General features: G+C 43.9%; 1 long non-coding RNA gene across 1 annotated transcript; it reads right to left on the reverse strand.

Annotated features, from left to right (window-relative positions):
• Positions 1–906: 906 nt before the first annotated feature.
• Positions 907–18998, reverse strand: LOC139436970 (uncharacterized). Its single transcript, XR_011646470.1, has 2 exons — positions 18916–18998; positions 907–12892 (listed from the first exon to the last, which is right to left on the reverse strand). It is a non-coding gene; the product is annotated as an uncharacterized lncRNA (long non-coding RNA).
• Between the last annotated feature and the right edge of the window lie 380 nt (positions 18999–19378).

Consider the following 19378-nt stretch of genomic DNA (forward strand, 5'->3'; position numbering starts at 1 on the left):
AACAAGGGGAGTTACAGCTGCAGAGAATTCCCCTATGCCTGTTTTGGAGATGTTCATGACTGTAGAAGCAATGCTAGGCTTTACAGAGAAGCAGGCTCAATGCCATTTATGCATTAAAATGATTTAGGTCAATTAATTGGCACCATGGTTTAGACATCTGGACAGTGCATAAAGAGAGACTGTTTTCAAAGACTAACTCATGGACTAGGACTGATTGCTTTAATTCTTAGCCCTCTCGCTCAGTTAGAGGCTCATAGTCAGTTCCTTTCTCATCTGAGTTTCCTCAGAAAGACTGCTTGCTCTCCCCCCTCTGTAGTCTGGGAGAGCTGCTCTTATTCAGGGTTTCAATAAAATCCTGTTTATGGCTCTATCATAGGACTTGTCTCATGTTTTTTTGTGGGTTTTTTTACTGAGATATAATTCACATATTGTATTAGTCAGCCAAAGGGGTACTAATGCAAAATACCAGAAATTGGTTGGTTTTTATAAAGGGTATTTATTTGGGGTAGGAGCTTACAGATACCAGGCCATAAAGCATTAGTTACTTCCCTCAACAAAGTCTATTTGGAGCAAGATGGCTGCCAACGTCTGCAAGGGTTCAGACTTCCTGGGTTCCTATGTTCCTGGGGCTTGCCCTTCCCTGGATTCAAGATCCCTTCCTTCCTGGTGCTAGCTTCTCTTTCCTCTATATGCTGACCTCCTGGGTCTTCAGCATCAAACTCTAACATCAGAAGTCCCCGGGAAGCGGACGTGGCCCAGTGGTTAGGGCGTCCGTCTACCACATGGGAGGTCCGCGGCTCAAACCCCGGGCCTCCTTGACCCGTGTGGAGCTGGCCATGCGCAGTGCTGATGGTGCACAAGGAGTGCCATGCCACGCAAGTGTGTCCCCACGTAGGGGAGCCCCACGTGCAAGGAGTGCGCCCCATAAGGAGAGCTGCCCAGGAATGGCACCGCACACACAGAGAGCTGACACAACAAGATGACGCAACAAAAAGAAATATAAATTCCCGTGCCACTGACAACAACAGAAGCAGACAAAGGAAAACACACAGCAAAGAGACACAGAAAACAGACAACTGGAGTTGGGGGGGAAGGGGAGAGAAATAAATAAATAAATCTTTTTTTTTTTTTAAGTCCTCAACTCTGTCCTTTGCCATGCCTTTTATCTGTGAGTCCCCACCCACCAAGGGGTGGGGACGCAACGCCCTAATCATAACTCAATCATGCCCAGGTACAGATCAGATTACAAGCATAATCCAATATTTCTTTTTGAAATTCATCAATTATATCAAACTGCTACACATATCCTACGATTTTCCCATTTAAGGTGTTCAATTAAACTATTCATAGTTGTGCAACCATAACCACAGTTCACTTTTTTTAATTCTTAAAAAGTATCGGTTCATGCAAATTAAAAGACCAGAGGTAGCAAAAAGTCAGGCACTGCTTGATTTAGATGGGCAAATGGCATCACCAGGAAGACTTTGCTGACCCATCTCTTGGCCTTACTTTCCTCCCAGTTGGTTTCATACTCAGGTCGGTTCATCCCAATAGAGGGCTTCCATCCTATTTTCTCAGCAACCCCAAAGAGAAAAATAAACCCAAAACTTACACTTTTTTCAGGAGCTCCAGGAGGAGTCTCATTGAATCTCATTGGACTCTCTGGGGTTAGTGCCTGTCCTGAACTACTATTATCCTGTGGCCTGTGGACAATGCTGGCTTCCAGGCCTGGGACCAGAGAGTGAGAAAGGGGTGACTGCTCTGAGGAAAATTGGGAAAAGGGGGCCGGATCATAGCAGGCAAAACAGCTGGGCCCTCTCTGACCCCAGACTATGAGCACCACGAGAGCAGGGATTTCTGCCCAGATTTATCTTTGCATTCCCCAAGCCCCAGCTGACAAACCAAATGAGAATCTGACTTAATAAAGCCCTTTTCCTTCTTACCCTCATTTGGAGCCAGGTTTATCTGCCAGAACCAAGGAGTTCCACAAAGAGGTAAAAAGTCCTATGAAATGATCAAGCTTCTAGAAGAAAAACCCTATTTTTACAGGTGAAATGACAGGGAAGAGGTATAGCCCAATAGAAAAGAAAACATGTCCACAAAAAAAACTTGTACATGAATGCTCAGCGAAGTCTAATCCATAACAGCTAAAAGGTGGAAACAACCCAAACGTTGTATCAACAGATGAATGGGTAAAGACAATGTGGTCTATACATACAATAGAATATTATTTGGCCATAAAAAAGAATGAAGGGGAGTGAATGTAGCTCAAGTGGTTACACACCTGCTTCCCATAAAGGAGGTCCTGGATTCGATCCCCGATACCTCCTTACAAACAAATGGAAAAAAACAACTTACTGGAGAGCAGATGTAGCTCAGAGGTTGAGCACCTGGTCCTGGATTCAATCCCTGGTACCTCCACAAAAAAAGAAAAGGAATGAAGTACTGAAATATGCCACAACACAGATGAACCTTGAAAACATGTTCGGTGAAAGAAGCCAACACAAAGGTCACATATTATATTATTTCATACATGCAACTGTCCAGAACAGGAGTAGATTAGTAGTTACCAGGGATGGGGGATGGGGGTGGAAGTGGGCACTGGGGAGAGGGTAAAGGGTGAAGGCAAAAGCGTACAGGATTTCTTTTTGGGGTGATAAAAATGTTCTGAAATTGACTGTGGTGATGGTTGCACAGATCTGTGAATATACTAAAAACCATTGAATTGAACATCTTAAAATGAGTTGTATGGTATGCGAACAGCCCAATAAAATTGTGTTTAAAAAGAAAGAAATTAGAAAAAGGGAGAAAAAACAACAAGGAGGAGTTTTCAACCATCTGAGGCTTAGCTTGGAAATAGCCAGATTGGCACCTTTGGAGGAAGATGGCAGAAAGGATGGCCAGGAGAGGTTGTCTTTGATTTGATCAAGTTCCAAAGCTGGTTGGGATTGGGTTTTCTTTTTCCCAAGATCATCAAACAAAGGTCATGCCTTTGAGAAAGAAAAGAGCATCCCCTGATGTCCGGGAAATACACAATCTCATAGCACACCAACGTCAGACAAGGCCACTCTGTGACCATGATGGATCAAGACAGAAATGGAATCTCTGTAGTCAACGTCGCAACACATACAAAACATGAACATTCTCCAAGCCATGAAATACCAGACATCTCCGTCTGCTAGCTGGTGTGAATGACTGCTGCTTCTGTACCAAAGACAGCTTTAGTCTTCCTGCCTCTAGGTTATTTTTTTAAGAACAAATCAATTTTATTGATACATATTTTTCATGTTTAATACTAAAAGTTTTAACAAATCAATTTTATTGACACATATTAATAAAGCATACAATTCATCCAAAGTGTACAATTGGTGGTATTTGTTATAATCAAATAGTTGTGCGTTTAACACCTCAATCATCGTTAAAGCATTTCCATTATTTCAATAATAAGAAAGAAACAAGAAAATTCATCACTTCTCCATTTCATTGTGCTTCCCCTGCTGTACATAGCTGCTATTTCTGACTATTCTTGCACAATTATTTTATTTACTAGGCAATTTTATTGAGATACTTTCATATACCATACTATCTATCCAAAGTGTATAATCAATGGCTTTTAGTATAATCACAATCTTGTGCATTCATCACAACAGAAAATTTTAGAACAATTTCATTACTCCAAGAAGAAAAAAACTCCACTCCTTAGCAGTTGTTTCCCAGCCTTACATAACCACTAATCTAACTCCATCTTTATAAATTAATTTATATTTACATTTTATATAAATGGAATCATATAATATGTAATTTGTGTCAGGTTTCTTTCATTTAGCGTAATTTTTGTCTGATATTAACCTTTTGTAGTATTAACATACATTTGTTCAATTTCAAAGAAAATCTTATATATGCAGTTTTACCCATATTCATATTACACATGTGGTTTTGTTATGTTATACAGCTCCATGTTACATTTTTTAGTTTTCCATTTAGTAATATAGATGACCTTAGACTTTCCCTTTAAACCCCTTTCATACCCACGTAATAGTACTGCTAATTACAGACATTATGTTGTGCTTTCACCTTTTCTATTCATTTCCAAAGATTAACACATCCTTTTTTAACCAATTCTGCACAAGTTAACCCTCAGCTTTCCATTCTCTAACACCATTCCATTTTCTGGTGACCCATATTCAAGTTATTAACTCCATACGCAATATATTTAGGTCAAAGTAAAGCACAGTATTTGTCCTTTTGTGTCTGATTTGCTTCACTCAACATAATGTCCTCCAGGTTCATCCATGTCATCATATGCTTTACAACTTAATTTCTTTTTACAGCTGCATAATATTCCCTCGTGTGAATATACCACAGTTTATCCATTCATCAGTTGATGGACACCAGGGTTGTTTCCAACTTTTGGCAATCATGAATAATGCTGCTGTGAGCATCAGTGTGCAGATGTCTGTTTGTGTCACTGCTCTCAGTTTTTCTGGGTATATACTCAGTAGTGGCCACGTGGCAAATCTATATTCAACTTCTTTAGGAACTCCTCCTCAGTGGCTGTACCATTCCACATTCCTACCAACAGTGAATAACTTCCTATCTCTCCACATCCTCTCTAACACCAGTAGTTCTGTCTTTTTAATAGTGGCCATTCTAATAGGTGTGAAATGATCTCTCATTGTAGTTTTGATTTGCATTTCCCTAGTTGCTAGTTACATTGATCATTTTTTCATGTTTTTTTTTTTTTGGCATTTGTATTTCTTCTTTGGACAAATGTCTATTCAAATCTTTTGACCCTTTTTTTTTTGTTTTTTTTTTTTATTTGTCTTGTTTTTTTCTTTTTGCCCATTTTTCAAATTGGATTGTTTTTGTATTCTTGAGTTGTAGCATCTCTTTGTATGTCATGGATATTAAACCCCTATTGGACATGTGATTTCCAAATATTTTCTCCCATTGAATTGGCTGCCTTTTCACCCTTTTGACAAAGTACTTTGAGGTGCAAAAGTGTTTAATTTTGAGGAGGTCCCATTTATGTATTTTTTCTTTTGTTGAACGTGCTTTGGGTATAAGATCCAAGAAACCACCACCTACCACAAGGTCTTGAAGATGTTTCCCAGGAAGTAGATGCGGCTCAACTGATAGAGCATCCGTCTACTATACAGTAGGTCCAGGATTTGAACCCAGGGCCTCCTGGCCCTTGTGGTAAGCTGGCCCACATGCAGTGCTGCTGCTTGCAAGGAGTGGCCCCCACACACAAGGAGAGCACCCTGCAAGGAGCCACCTTGTGCGAAAAAAGTGCAGCCTGCGCAGGAGTGGCAACACACACACACAGCTGACGCAGCAAGATGACACAACAAAAAGAGACACAGATTCCTGTGCTGCCAAGAATGCAAACGGACACAAGAGCAGACAACATTGGGGGGGGGGGGGGCGGGCAGGGAAAAATTAATTAATTAAAAAGAAAAAAGATGTTTCCCTACATTTTCTTCTAGTAGTTTTTTTTATGGTCCTGGCTTTTATATTTAAGTATGTGATAGATTTTGAGTTGATTCTTGTAGAGGGAGTGAGATAGGGGCCCTTTTTCATTCTTATGGTTATCAATATCCAGTTCTCCCAGCAACATTTGTTCAAGAGACTGTTTTGTCCTATCAACATAGACATGGTAGGTTTTTAGAAAACCAGTTGGCCATAGAGATGAGGGTTTGTTTCTGGACTCTGAACAGTATTCCACTGATCAGTGTGTCTGTCTTTATGCCAGTACAATGCTGTTCTGGCCACTGCAGCTTTATAATATGATTCAAGGTCAGGCAGTGAAATTCTCCCATGCCACTCTTATTTTTTAGACTGCTTTTGGCTATTCGGGTGCACTTTCCCTTCCAAATGAATTTGGTAATTGCATTTTCTATTTTTGTAAAGTAGGCTGTTGGAATTTTGATTGGTATTGCATTGAATCTATAAATCAGCATGGGTAGGATTGACATCTTCATGATATTTAGTCTTCTAATCCATGAAAACAGAATGTCTTTCCATTTTTTTAGGTCTTCATTGATTTTTTTTTTTTTTTAGTATTGTTTTGTTGTTTTCTGCATATAGGTCCTGTACTTCTTGGTAAATTGATTCCTAGGTACTTTAGTCTTTTGTATTGCTATTGTAAATGTTGCTATTGTAAATTTTCCTCCTGATTTCCTCCTCAGATTGTTCAGTAGTAGTGTACAAAAACATTACTGATTTTTGCATGTTGATCTTGTCTCCTGCCACTTTGCTGACCTTGTTTATTAGCTCAAGTAGCTTTGTGGTATATATTTCAGAATTTTCTAAATATTGGATCATGTCATCCACAAATAGAGTTTTACTTCCTCTTTTCCTATTTGGATGCCTTTTTTTTTTTTCCTTTGTCTAAGTGCTGTAGCTAGAATTTCTAGGACAATGTTTAACATTGGTCACAGTGGGCAACCTTTGTTTCCTATCTTAGAGGGAAAGCTTTCATCCTTTTCCCATTGAATATAATGTTGGCTATGGGTTTCTTTTTACACTTTTTAAAATTAAAGTTAATAGATCACAAAGAACGTTACATTAAAAAACATAAGGGGTTCCCATATAATCCCCTCCCACCTCCCATTTTTGTAAATTGTATTTTTTTGAAGATATATACATCACAAAAAATGTTACATTAAAAAACATAAGAGGTTCCTGTATACCCCGCATCCCCCCACCCCAATCCTCCACACCAACAACCTCCCCCCTCATTCTGGAACACTCATCGCACTCAGCAAACACATTTGGGAGCACTGCTGCACCACATGGATAATAGTTTACCTGTAGTTCACACTCTCCCCAAGTACATTCAGTGGATTATGGCAGAATATATAAAGTCCAGCATCTGACCCTGCAATACCATTTAGGACAACTCAAAGTCCCCAAAATGCCCGCACATCACATCTCTTCTTCCCTCTCCCTGCTCTCAGCAACTACTGTGGCCACTTTCTATGGTTTTTTTATATATGCCTTTTATCATATTCCTATCTTTTGCAGGGCTTTTATCAAGAAAGGATGCTGGATCTTGTTGAATGCCTTTTCTGCATCAATCGAGATGATCATATGTTTTTTCCCTTCGATCTGTTAATGTGATGTATTATCATAATTAATTTTGTTATGTTGAACCAGCCTTGCATACCAGGAAGAAATACAACTTGGTCATCATATGTATGTAAGTCTTTTGATATGCTGTTGGATTCTATTTGCAAGTGTTTTGTTGAGAATTTTTGCATCTATGTTCATTAGAGAGGTTGGTCTGTAATTTTCTTTTTTTGTTTTGTCTTTATCTAGCTTTGGTATTAAAGTGATGTTGACTTCATAATATGTGTTGTGTAATTTTCCCTCCTCTTCAATTTTCTGGAAGAGTTTAAACAGGATTGGTGTTAATTCTTTTTGAAATGCTTGGTAGAATTCACCTGTGAAGCCATCTGGTCCTGGACTTTTCTTCATTGGGATTTGTTTTTAAAGCATTATTATTATTATTTTTTATTTCTCTCCCCTACCCCCCCCCCCCAGTTGTCTGCTCTGTCTCCATTCGCTGTGTGTTCTTCTGTGTCCGCTTGGATTCTTGTCAGCGGCACGGAGAATCTGTGTCTCGTTTTGTTGCGTCATCTTGCTGTGTCAGCTTAATTCTATCAGTTGGGCCAAATCCGCTTCCCGTCTTTGGGATATTTTTGATGACTGATTTGATCTCTTTAAGTGTGATTGGTTTGTTAAGTTCTTGAGTTTCTTGTAGCAGCAGTGTAGGCTGTTTGCGCATTTCTAGGAATTTGTCCGTTTCATCTAGGTTGTCTAGTTTGTTGGCATACAGTTTTTCATAACATTCTCTTATGATCCTTTTTATTTCTGTGGCTTCAGTTGTAACTTTACCCCTTTCATTTCTGATTGTATTTATTTGAATCTTCTCTTTTACTTTCTTAGTCTATCTAGGACTTCATCAGTTTTATTGAATTTCATTCCCATGAGCTCTGTTAATTTTCTATTCTGCTTTTTCAGATTCTTCTTTGTGTTCACTACTTGTCTTCTTAATGTCCTTTATCTCTTTAGCCATATTGTCTCTCAACTCATTAATTTGATTTTGGAAATTTGTGTGCATGTCATTGATTAGTTGTCTCAAATCCTGCTTCTCTTCTGCGGCTTTGATATATTCCTTTTCTTGGGTCATTTCTTTCTTCTTTTTTTTTAAGATTTATTTTATTTCTTCCCCTCATTCCCCCTGTCGTCTGCTCTCTGTGTCTGTTTGCTGTGTGTTCTTTTTTTTTTTAAGATTTATTTTTATTTATTTCTCTCCCCTTCCCCCCCCCACCCCAGTTGTCTGTTCTCTGTGTCCATTCTCTGTGTGTTCTTCTGTGTCTGCTTCTATTCTTGTCAGTGGTACCAGGAATCTGTGCCTCTTTTTTGTTGTGTCATCTTGCTGCATCAGCTCTTCATGTGTGTGGCGCCACTCCTGGCCAGGCTGAACTTTCTTTCGCGCTGGGCAGCTCTCCTCACGGGTGCACTCCTTGCGCTTGGGGCTCTCCTATGCAGGGGATACCCCTGCGTGGCAGGGCACTCCTTGCGCGCATCAGCACTGTGCATGGGCCAGCTCCACACGGGTCAAGGAGGCCCTGGGTTTGAATCATGGTCCTCCCATGCGGTAGGTGGACGTTCTATCCATTGAGCCAAGTCCACTTCCCTGTGTGTTCTTCTGTGTCTGCTTGTATTTTCATTAGGGGGCTCCAGAAACCGATCCTCTGGCCTTCCGGAGCGGGAGAGAGGCGATTACTCTCTTGCGCCACCTCAACTCCCTGTTCTGCTACGTCTTCTTTTCTCTCCTGTGTCTCTTGTTGCGTCATCTTGCTGAGTCAGCTCTCCTCATCCGCCAGCACTCCTACATGGGGTGGTATTCCTGCGTGGGCCAGCACTCCGTGTGGGCCAGCTCGCTGCATGAGCTAGCTTGCCCTCACCAGGAGGCCCTGAGCATCGAACCCTGGACCTCCTATATGGTAGATGGGAGCCCAGTTGGTTGAGCCACATCCGTTTCCTGGTTCAGTTCTTGTATTTTCTTAGTATGGCTTGTAATTTTTTTTTTGCTGATGTCTAGGCATCTGATTAGGATGGTGAGTTTACTCAGATGGTTAATATTTCTCTTTCGTAGGGATTTAGTGGCGGGAGGCTGTGTGTTACAGCTGTTCTTTGATTCTTGGTTCAACTGTTCAAAGTCTTTAGGATTGTCCCTGTTAGTTGCTCAAATCCAGGCCCTGGACCCCTTAATGGGTTGCAGACCCTTTCCCAGGGCCTTGGGGAAGGAGGCCATAAAGGCCTGAAAAAGCCTCCCTTACTTATTTACAGTGGTACCGCAGTACTCCTTGTTAATTGGTTCCAGGAAGAACAACGAGTACCAAAAACAGGTACCAAACAAATTTTTCCCATAAGGAAAACTGTAAATAAATTTAATACATTCCCAAACCAAAGACAACGCACACTTTTAAGGCAATATGTAAAAAGATAGGGTTGTATATCACTACTTTACATGAGAAATCTAAAAATTAATAAATACTTAGATTAAATAAAATGAAAACTTCACTTTACCTGTACTGAGAAGAGTCCATGGCCTAATGGGATGGTGGGAGGAGAGTGGTCAGGAGGAGAGGTCACATGGAGCGTTGCTTGGAAGGAGAGTCCCCCTCCAAGAGAACATCAGGCACTTGCACTTCTGGTGTTCTTTCTCTTTTCTGCCTTTTTTCTCTTGCACCACAGGCACTGACACACTCTTTGTCACCTTCACTAAAAACTTATCCAGGGAAGTAGATGTGGCTCAAGCTATTGAGCTCCCACCTACCACATGGGAGGTCCATGGTTCGGGACCTCGTGCCTCCTAGAGGAGACAACGAGCTGGCATGACGGGCAGGCATGTGCAACTGACACAAGTGATGCAACAAGTGACACAAGAAGAAAAACATAATGAGAGACTCAACAAAGCACAGAGCAGAGGTTCCTGGTGCCTCCTAAAGACAATGAGAAGACAGTGAGCTGACACGACAAGATGACGCAACAAGAGATACAGGAAGAAAAACATAATGAGAGACAGCAAAGCAGCCAATGGAGATGGCTCAAACAATAAGTTGCCTCCCTCCCACATTGGAGGTCCTGGGTTCAGTTCCTGGTGCCTCCTAAAGAAACAAGGAAGAAGAACAGACATAGCTAGTACAAATGAGGGAGTGGGGAGAAATAAATAAATAAACCTTAAAAAAAAAAAACTTATCCAATGAGGACTGCTTCTGTCTTTTCAGAATTCCTCAAAAGTGTGAAATTGGTCATTCAGTAAATTCACATTTCTGCTTTAAGAGCTTTGTTTGGATGGTACTTCTCCACAAAGTTTTGAACTTCTGCCCATTTTGCACACATTTCTTTTATCAAAGAAATGGGACGTCCTCCCTTCTCTCATCCTCACCTGAAGAACTCTCTTCAGCCACCTCTTGCTGCTGCTGCTTCTGTAGTTCCTGCAGCTCCTCGTGCTGGTCTTCACGCTGCTCCTCCACCGACTCCTCCACATCAGCAGCACCGACCTCCAGATCCATAGCTTGGCCCAAAGATACACTCTCCTGCACAGCTGTACCCCTGTACCTGCAGGCTTGGGTCAGCCTCAAACCCTTCTATGTCTCTGAGTCACAGATTCTAGCCATGAATTAATGCCTTCTCCTCTTTTGTGATGTAGGTTCTACTTGGCATTTTTTTCCAAATAACTCCAGTCTCATCACAGTTAAAAACTTGGTGAGGACGGGAAGTGGATTTGTCTCAACTGATAAGAGCGTCCACCTCTACCACATGGGAGGTCCAGGGTTCAAACCCGGGCCTCCTAACCCGTGTGATGAGCTGGCCCAGCGCAGTGCTGATGTGTACAAGGAGTGCCATGCTACACAGGGGTGTCCCCGCGTGGGGGAGCCCCATGCACAAGGAGTACGCCCTGTAAGAAGAGCCTCCCCATGCAAAAAAAGCACAGCCTGCCCAGGAGTGGTGCTGCAGACACGGAGAGCTGATGCAGCAAGATGACGCAACAAAAGAGACACAGATTCCTGGTGCCACTGACAAGAATCCAAGGGGACACAGAAGAACACACACAGTGAATGGACACAGAGCAGACAATGTGGGGGGTGGGGAGGGAAGGGGAGAGAAATAAATAAAAAATAAATATTAGGAAAAAAAAAACTTGGTGGGGAATAAAATCCTCAGCCTCTACATAGTCATGAAATTCATCAACAGCCTTTTTATTAGCATTCGCTGCCTTGCCTTGCCTCACAGCCCTGTGGATGCCAGTCCTCTTTTTAAAATTATCAACCCAGCTGTGGTTGGCCTTAAAAACTTTAACACTCCTCACTCAGTTCTGGTTTGTTTTTCAGAAGATCAGCATGCAACACTTTTACTTTTTCAGGTGTCATGGCTTATGATACACTGTCTCCCACTAACTGCTTCTCATTTACCCAAATTAATAACAGCTTTGCAACTTCCTCCAGTGTTTGGGAACTCTGCTTTGTTACTGCTTTAACTCCTTTCACAACCTCAGTCCTTTTTTCCCACTTCTTTATTCTTAATGATGGTGGAGACTTGTTTTAGGCATACGGTATTCCCCAGGAATGTCAATACTGCTCTCCTATTTACCTATTATTTCTGTTTTTTACTCCATGGTGGTGCAAAGTAATTTTCTTTTCTTCTCAGCACTATCACTGCTCATTTTCTTAGGACCCATTATGAGGGGAAAAAAGCAAAAATACACAAAATGACCACAGAAGCTAAGACAAGACCACAATAGGGTATGCAGACAGGGCAAGAGCTACTGTGTGCCTAACACGTGACCCTTTGTTTAGGCTGGAAAGGGCAGCCAGTCATGGGGCAACCAACACTGACAAGTTCTAGCGTGTGCATTGAGTATCAAACATATGAAGAGTACCAGGACAAATTTTTCATGTTAACACGTCAAGTGCCAAATTCAACAAGTTTCAAAGCAGTCGAGTACCAAGGTGTTACTGTAATTTCCTCACGTGTACTTCCTTGGTCTGCCAGCAGATGGTGCTCTTTGTCAGTGCTCTTAGTTCAGTGCCTGGTTGGAGTGTGCGTTTGCTCTAACAGGGCATGGATCAGTGTGATAGGGGATCCTGCCTGGAGGTTGAGAGCCTCCTAAATCAAACTTTCTCAGAGACACTTCTTCAACCTTTGCTGGCAGCCCCCCCTCTTTTCCTGGGTAGGAAATAAGTCCACTCCCCTCTTCGTTCTCAACTAGTCCTGGTAAAAAGAGAGGGAGATTGAGAGGGTCGGATCTCTTTAGCCCTTAGCTGGCTCCCCTGTTAAACAAAGGCATGACCCCACCCAGCCTGGAAGGGCTCGTGGGACACAGCAGATCCGATTTGTGGGTCAAAAGCTGAGTCAGCATTAGACTGTGTCCCTCTCTCTCCCTTTTCCTGGTAGGGTGGATCCCTGGGCCCCGTCAGTAACCACTGGCCCTGAGGCCTGAGAATTCAAGGGTCTGCTGTGTGGGGGAGGGCGCCGGCAGTTGTAGCCACCGCTTTTAAACTCACAGTTTTGTTGTCACGATTCTGTTCCTTTGCCCCTCTCTCCTCTGGGCAATGTCCAACCTTCCCCTGGTGTCCTAAACCCTAAAAGAATTTTTTCCAGGCCGATTCTGTCTGTTCTCTAGCAATTTTTCTGCGAGATAAGAGAGTCCTATGTCTTCCTAGTCTGACATCTTCCCGGAAGTCTCCTCAAGATTATTAGGATACCAGTCGTCAATATCAAATCAAGATGTCAAATCAGGAAGCAGATGTAGCGCAGTGGTTCCATTCCTACCTCCCATGTACAAGGTTCCAGGTTCAATCCCCAGCTCCTCCTAAAAATAAATAATATATCTTAAAAAGATGTCAAATTACCCCTATAGGGTGGGGGTTGAGGAATGGGGAGTTATTGCTTAATGAGTACAGGGTTTCTGTTTGAGGATGATAGAAAAGTTTGGGAAATAGTGGTGATGGTAACAGAACCTTACACCACTGAATTTGAAATAGTTAAAATATAAGTTTCAAGCAATGTATATTTTACCACCATAAAAAAAAAAAAAAAAAGGAAGAGAAAAGAAAATCATGCCATGCCTGTGCTCAAAAACCCTACAGTAGGGAAAGAGGATTTGGCCCAACGGATAGGGCATCCGCCTACCACATGGGAGGTCCAAGGTTCAAACTCAGGGCCTCCTGACCTGTGTGGTGAGCTGGCCCACATGCAGTGCTGATGCGTGCAAGGAGTGCCGTGCCACACAGGAGTGTCCCCCGCATGGGGGAGCCCCACTTGCAAGGAGTGCGCCCCGTAAGGACTGCCACCCAGCGCAAAAGGAAGTGCAGCCTGCCCAGGAATGGCATCGCACACACACAGAGAGCTGATGCAGCAAGATGACGCAACAAAATGAGACACAGATTCCGGGTGCTGCTGACAAGAATACAAGCAGACACAGGAGAACACACAGCAAATGGACAGAGATCAGACAACTGGGGGGGGGGGGGGAAGGGAGAGAAATAAACTTAAAAAAATAAATCTTTAAAAAATAAAAAATTAAATTTAAAAAACCCTACAGTAGTTCCTGATTGCCATCAGAATTAAATCCATATGGGAACAGATGTAGTTCAGTGGTTGAGCACCTGCTTCCCATATACAAGGTTCCAGATTCAAACCCCAGTACCTCCTAAAAATAAAGTAAAATAAAATAAAAGATAAGAATAAATAAAGGTAAAAGCATTAAAAGAAAAAAAACAGGGAGAGGGAATGGTTGTAGCTCAGTGGTTTGAGTGCCTGCTTCCCATGGACAAGGTCCCAGGTTCAATCCCAGGTACTGCCTTTAAAAAAATAATAAAAGTTTCATCAGCCTAAATCTATGTTGCTCCCCTGGCCCTGCAGGCTTCTGGGGCTCGCCCTGGCTGCCCTTCTCTCTGGCTCTCTCATCACCTATCCCCTGGCCACTCCATTTCAAGCCCCTGAGACTCCCCTGTCGAGCCTCTGCCACTCCAGAGCCACTTCTACTTAGGAGCTCTGCACTCTCTCCCCTCTGGTCCCAGAATGTCCTGCCCCCCATGTTTCCTCATGGCCCATTCTCTCACTTTACCCAGGTCTCAGTGTCGCCATAAATGTTACCTCCTGTATGAAGCACTGCCCCAATTTCATCACCCTCTAACCCAGTGGTCCTCAAACCTTGGTGGGCAACAGAATCACCTGGGAACTTCGGCAAAGATACAAAGGCCCAGGCCTGTTCTACTTCACACACTGCTGGTGGGTATGTAAAGTGGCATCGCCACTATGGAAACTGTGTGGCAGTTTCTTAAAAGAGTAAAAGTACACTCACCAAGCAGTCCAGATATTGCATGCCCAGGTACTCACCCAAGGGAACTGAAAGCACACGTCCAGACAAGACCAATACATGAACTTTCACAGTATTTGAAAGAGGCAAAAACTGGAAATGACCCAAATGCTTTACAGGTGAATGGATAAAGCAATTGCAGTTTATCATACAACAGAATACTCGGCAGTAAAGAGGAACGAGCCATTGATACAGGCAACAATATGGTGAATCTTAAAATCACTGTGCTGGTGAGAGAATAAAAGTGTGTACTATATGATTCCATTTATGAAACATTGTAGAACATGCTGCAAACTAATCTATAGGACAGGAAGGTCAGTGGTTGCTTGCGGGTGTTGGGGCAGGAAGGGCAGGAGGGAAAGCCACAAAGGGGCAGGAGAATTTTGGGAGTGGTGGAAAGGTTCACTCTCTGCAGTGCTGCGTTCATGAGTGTGTACGTGTCAAAATCCATCAAACTGCACACTTTAAATATATGGGTTTTATTATTCATCAAAGATTGCTCAATAAAGGTGTGAAAAAATTTTCTTTTTGAGAACCAATGGGTTCTCAAATTTAGCTGCTCATTAGATTCACCTGGGGAACTTTAAAAACTGTTGATGCTTTTGGTTTGTTTTTTTTAATGCCTTTCTTTGAATTGCAGCTAAAAAAAAAAAAGATGGATCAATAGATAGATAGAGGGATGTATAGGTGGATAGATACATGACAAAACCACTATATTAAAATGTTATAGGGAAGTGGATCTGGCTCAACTGACAGAGCATCCGCCTACCACATGGGAGGTCCAGGGTTAATATACCGGGCCTCCTGACCCATGTGGTGAGCTGGCCCACACTCAGTACAGATGCATGCAAGGAGTGCCGTGCCGTGCTGTGCCGTGCCGTGCCATGTCACGCAGGGTGTGCCACACAGTGGTGTCCCCCCGCATAGGGAAGCTCCATGCACAACGAGTGCACCCCTCAAGGAAAGCTGCTCCATTCGGAAAAAATGCAGCCTGCCCAGGAGTGGCACCGCACACACAGAGCTGACGCAGCAAGATGACACAACAAAAAGACAGATTCCTGGTGCCACTGACAAGAATGCAAGCGGACCCAGAAGAACACACAGCGAATGGACACAGAGAGCAGATGGGGGTTGGGGGGAAAGAAAGGGAGAGAAATGAAAAATAAACCTTTAAAAAAATAAAATGTTACAGTAGAAACTATGTGATAAGTTTATGGGGTATTTACTATAAAATTCCTCCAATTTTTCTGCAAATTTGAAAATTGGTATAATGAAATGGGGGGGAATGGCAAAAAGGGGTGAAGTGAGGGAATTAGAGCTTTCTAGAGGATGGTACTCTAAAAAAGAAGAGCAACAACAAAAATTGATGTCCAGGCCCCAGCGTCATAGACTCTGATCGAATTATTCTGGGTGTGGCCCGGGCAGTGTGATTTTTAAAAGCACCACTGGTGATTGCAGTGTGCAGCCAAGTTTCAAAATCACTGATCCAGTGCTTGACCCTTTATTTTTCTTCTCAGCATTTATCAATAGCATGTATAATACATAGGTACTTACACACATATACATATATGTACATACACACAGAGCAATTGAGCAGGTCCAATTTCTACCTCCTAGAATAAATATCGTTGAAGAAGAGAGGCATTATTCCAGTGCCTGGCACACAATTGGTCCTCAACAAATACTGGTTTAATGAATGGCTAGTTCTGCCTGATACAGTTGTTGTGAGAACTGAGACAATACACGCAAAGCATCCAGCATGGTGCTTGCCACGTAGTAACTTGAATAAATGTTAACTGATATTTCCTAACACTCCTACAGTATGCAATAGGTGCTGTCCTACAAACATTCACGTGCTTACACTTCACAGTAGCCCATGACTCTGGACATTCTTTTCTCATTTCTGTTTGGTATAAACCTAAGAGTAGGTGGCTGGGTTATAGGGTAAGTGAATGTTTAGATGTAATAGGTACTACCAGTTTTCCAAAGTGGCTTTACCAGTTACACTCCCAGCAGCATGGTGGGAGGGTTCTGATGTTGGCAATTTTGGAATTACAACTACGTTGAGGTTGCAGTGTGGACAACTAGGAGACCATGAGGCTGAAGCAGGAGGAAGGGCTAGATCTCCAAAGAGCACTGAAGGAAAATGGTGTGGCTGCAAGGGTAGACGGGTCAGTGGAGAGCAAGCGTGGAGGGGCTGCCAGCACATTCTGGGCTTTGCTCTCGGCAGGGGTGAGCTGTGTCCTTGGGCCTTGCTCCTTACTGCCTAATTTATAGCACGGACAGAGGCACTTGACAGATGAGGTTGTAACATTTGGCCACTTTTCAAAAGGGCTGAAAGAACCAAAAATTAAGTGTCAATTTGTACAGTACCATTGTTTATAATAACCCAAATCTGGAAACAGCCTAAATGTCCAACCACAGAGCAGAGACTGGGTAAATTACAGCATGTCCTTAAAGTAGAAAACTGTACAGTTGTTAAAAGGAATGAGGCAGGTATTACTGATTAAAAGCAAAAGAATGAGGAAAGCAGATGTGGTTCAAGCCCCTGGGCACCTACCTACCACATGGGAGGTCCCAGGTTCCCTTCCCAGTGCCTCCTAAAGAAGATGAACAAGACAGCAAGCTGGTGTGGCGAGCTGGCATGACAAGATGACGACACAACAAGGAAACCCAATGAGAGACACAACAAGCAGGGAGTGGAGGTGGCTCAAGTAATTGGGCACCTCCTTCCCACATGGGAGGTCCCAGGTTTGGTTCCCAGTGCCTCCTGAAAATAAAAAAAAAATAAAAAAATAAAAGATGAGCAGACAACAAGCTCAAAACAATGAGGGGGTGAGAAATCTTTTTTTAAAAAGCAAAAGAATGAAGTAGGTATATATATATATATATATATATATGCTGAACTGGAAAGGTGATTAAAGGGTAGTAGTGAGCAAAAATAAAGTGCATACTAATATGTGTATCATGCTTCTATTTAAAAAACAGTTGTATGCTTAGCTATATGTACATATGGAGAAATGTGCATATTCCCAGGGAATAAAAGGTTCCTAACATTTCTGATTGTCTCAGAGGACACCCAGCATCAACCCAACTAGAGCAGGGCCAGATAACACAACCTGCAACCAGGGAGGACAAACAAGCAACACAAAGGCACCAGCAGATAAACTGCTCAACTTCCCACCAAACACATCACATCTGAACTTGGCCATCCCAGTGATTTCCTGGCCCTCACTTCAACCTCTTTTCCCATCCAATCCTATCTCCACTTTCTGCCTTACAGACAAAAAGAAACCACTGGGGGAAACGGATGTGGTAATGGCCTCTCCCACTCCAGAAGGTTCCAGAATTGGTTCCCAGAGGTGCCTAATGAGAATGCAAGCAGACACAGAAGAACACACGGCGCATGGACACAAGAGAGCAGACAATGGGGGAATGGAGAAATAAATAAAATCTTTTTAAAAAAACAACAACAACGCATTCTGGCCCTAAATCTCCTGCACACATGGGGCAGATGCGGTGTTGGACTCTGGCAATGCTGTGCTGATGAATACACCTGCATCCTATGGCATGCTAATTTTTTTATTCTCTCCTTTCTCAACCCTCTTTTGCTCTGAAATTAGTTTTTTTGTTTTCCTTGTTTTGTGTGCGTTTCCTTAGAGCAGTAACCCTGTCTCTTGTACACTGCCATATCCCACAGGTCTAGCATCGTGCCTGTCATGTATTAAGAGCTAAGTATTTCGTTATGGAATGTGTTTCAATGTGGTTACTAGCACATCTACTTTTCTAGTCCTGAACTCCAGGTCCACATATCTGACAAATGAACATCTACACCCACAAAGAATAAAAATAATAGCAATAGCAAAGACTTCTATTGCACTTTGTGTGTCTGGCACAAATGCTGACTCATTTAATAATCACAGTTACTCTCTGAGGTAGATAATGTCATCATCCCATTTTACAGGGGGGGCAAGCTGAGGCACAGAGAGGTCACGTGATTTGACCAAAGTCCCACACACCTGGTCAATCACTGTGCCAGGATCCAAAACCAGGGAGAGGAGCTCTGGAAACACCCACAGGCTCCTCTCCCTACGTTTCCTAAGACTGTGACCATTCTGTGCAGTCAGGCTCACCATTCTGGGGGTCACTTCTGACCCCTGCTTTGCCCTTTCCCTCCCTGAAGTCATCCCCCCCCCCATCCCTTTCATCCCCTGCCCTGATACCCAGGCCGCTGCTGGAGATGAGGCCCCCAGCCCGACGCCCCCGCAGACTCACGTGAGCCTTTGCTGCCTGGAGGCCAGTCCTCCCCCGGGGCGCTGTCCGTCCCTCCAGTCCCCACGCCCTGGGTGCCGCTCCCGCCCCGCCTGGACCGGGCTCGGGCTCTCTCACCAGCCGGCCCTGCCTCGCTGTCAGTGGGAGGGCCTGAGGGGCAGGGATGCACGGGCAGGCAGACTGAGAGCGGGCACTGGTGAGCTGTGTGTCTTTAACTAAATGAAGAGCAACCTGTAATATACCTTTTTAACTTTCCGTTCTTTTAGTCGCTCTCTGTCAGGCTGTGGTGAAAAGGCCGTCACGGGGGAGGCGGGGAGGCGGACCTGTCAGCATTTCAAATCGGAGGGCGAGAGAGCAGTTGTGGGGGACGAGGCAGGCGGCCGGGGAGCGCAGGGGAGGGCCCCAGAGAGGCTCCCCTGGGGGGAGGGCCCCAGAAGGGCTCCCCTGGGGGGGAGGGCCCCAGAGAGGCTCCCCTGGGGGGAGGGCCCCAGAGAGGCTCCCCTGGGGGGGGAGGGCCCCAGAGGGGCTCCCCTGGGGGGGGAGGGCCCCAGAGGGGCTCCCCTGGGGGGGGAGGGCCCCAGAGGGGCTCCCCTGGGGGGGGAGGGCCCCAGAGAGGCTCCCCTGGGGGGGAGGGCCCCAGAAGGGCTCCCCTGGGGGGGGAGGGCCCAGAAGGGCTCCCCTGGGGGGGGAGGGCCCAGAGAGGCT

The sequence above is a fragment of the Dasypus novemcinctus genome, chromosome 19 (genome assembly GCF_030445035.2).
Source record: "Dasypus novemcinctus isolate mDasNov1 chromosome 19, mDasNov1.1.hap2, whole genome shotgun sequence".
NCBI classification, from domain to species: domain Eukaryota; kingdom Metazoa; phylum Chordata; class Mammalia; order Cingulata; family Dasypodidae; genus Dasypus; species Dasypus novemcinctus.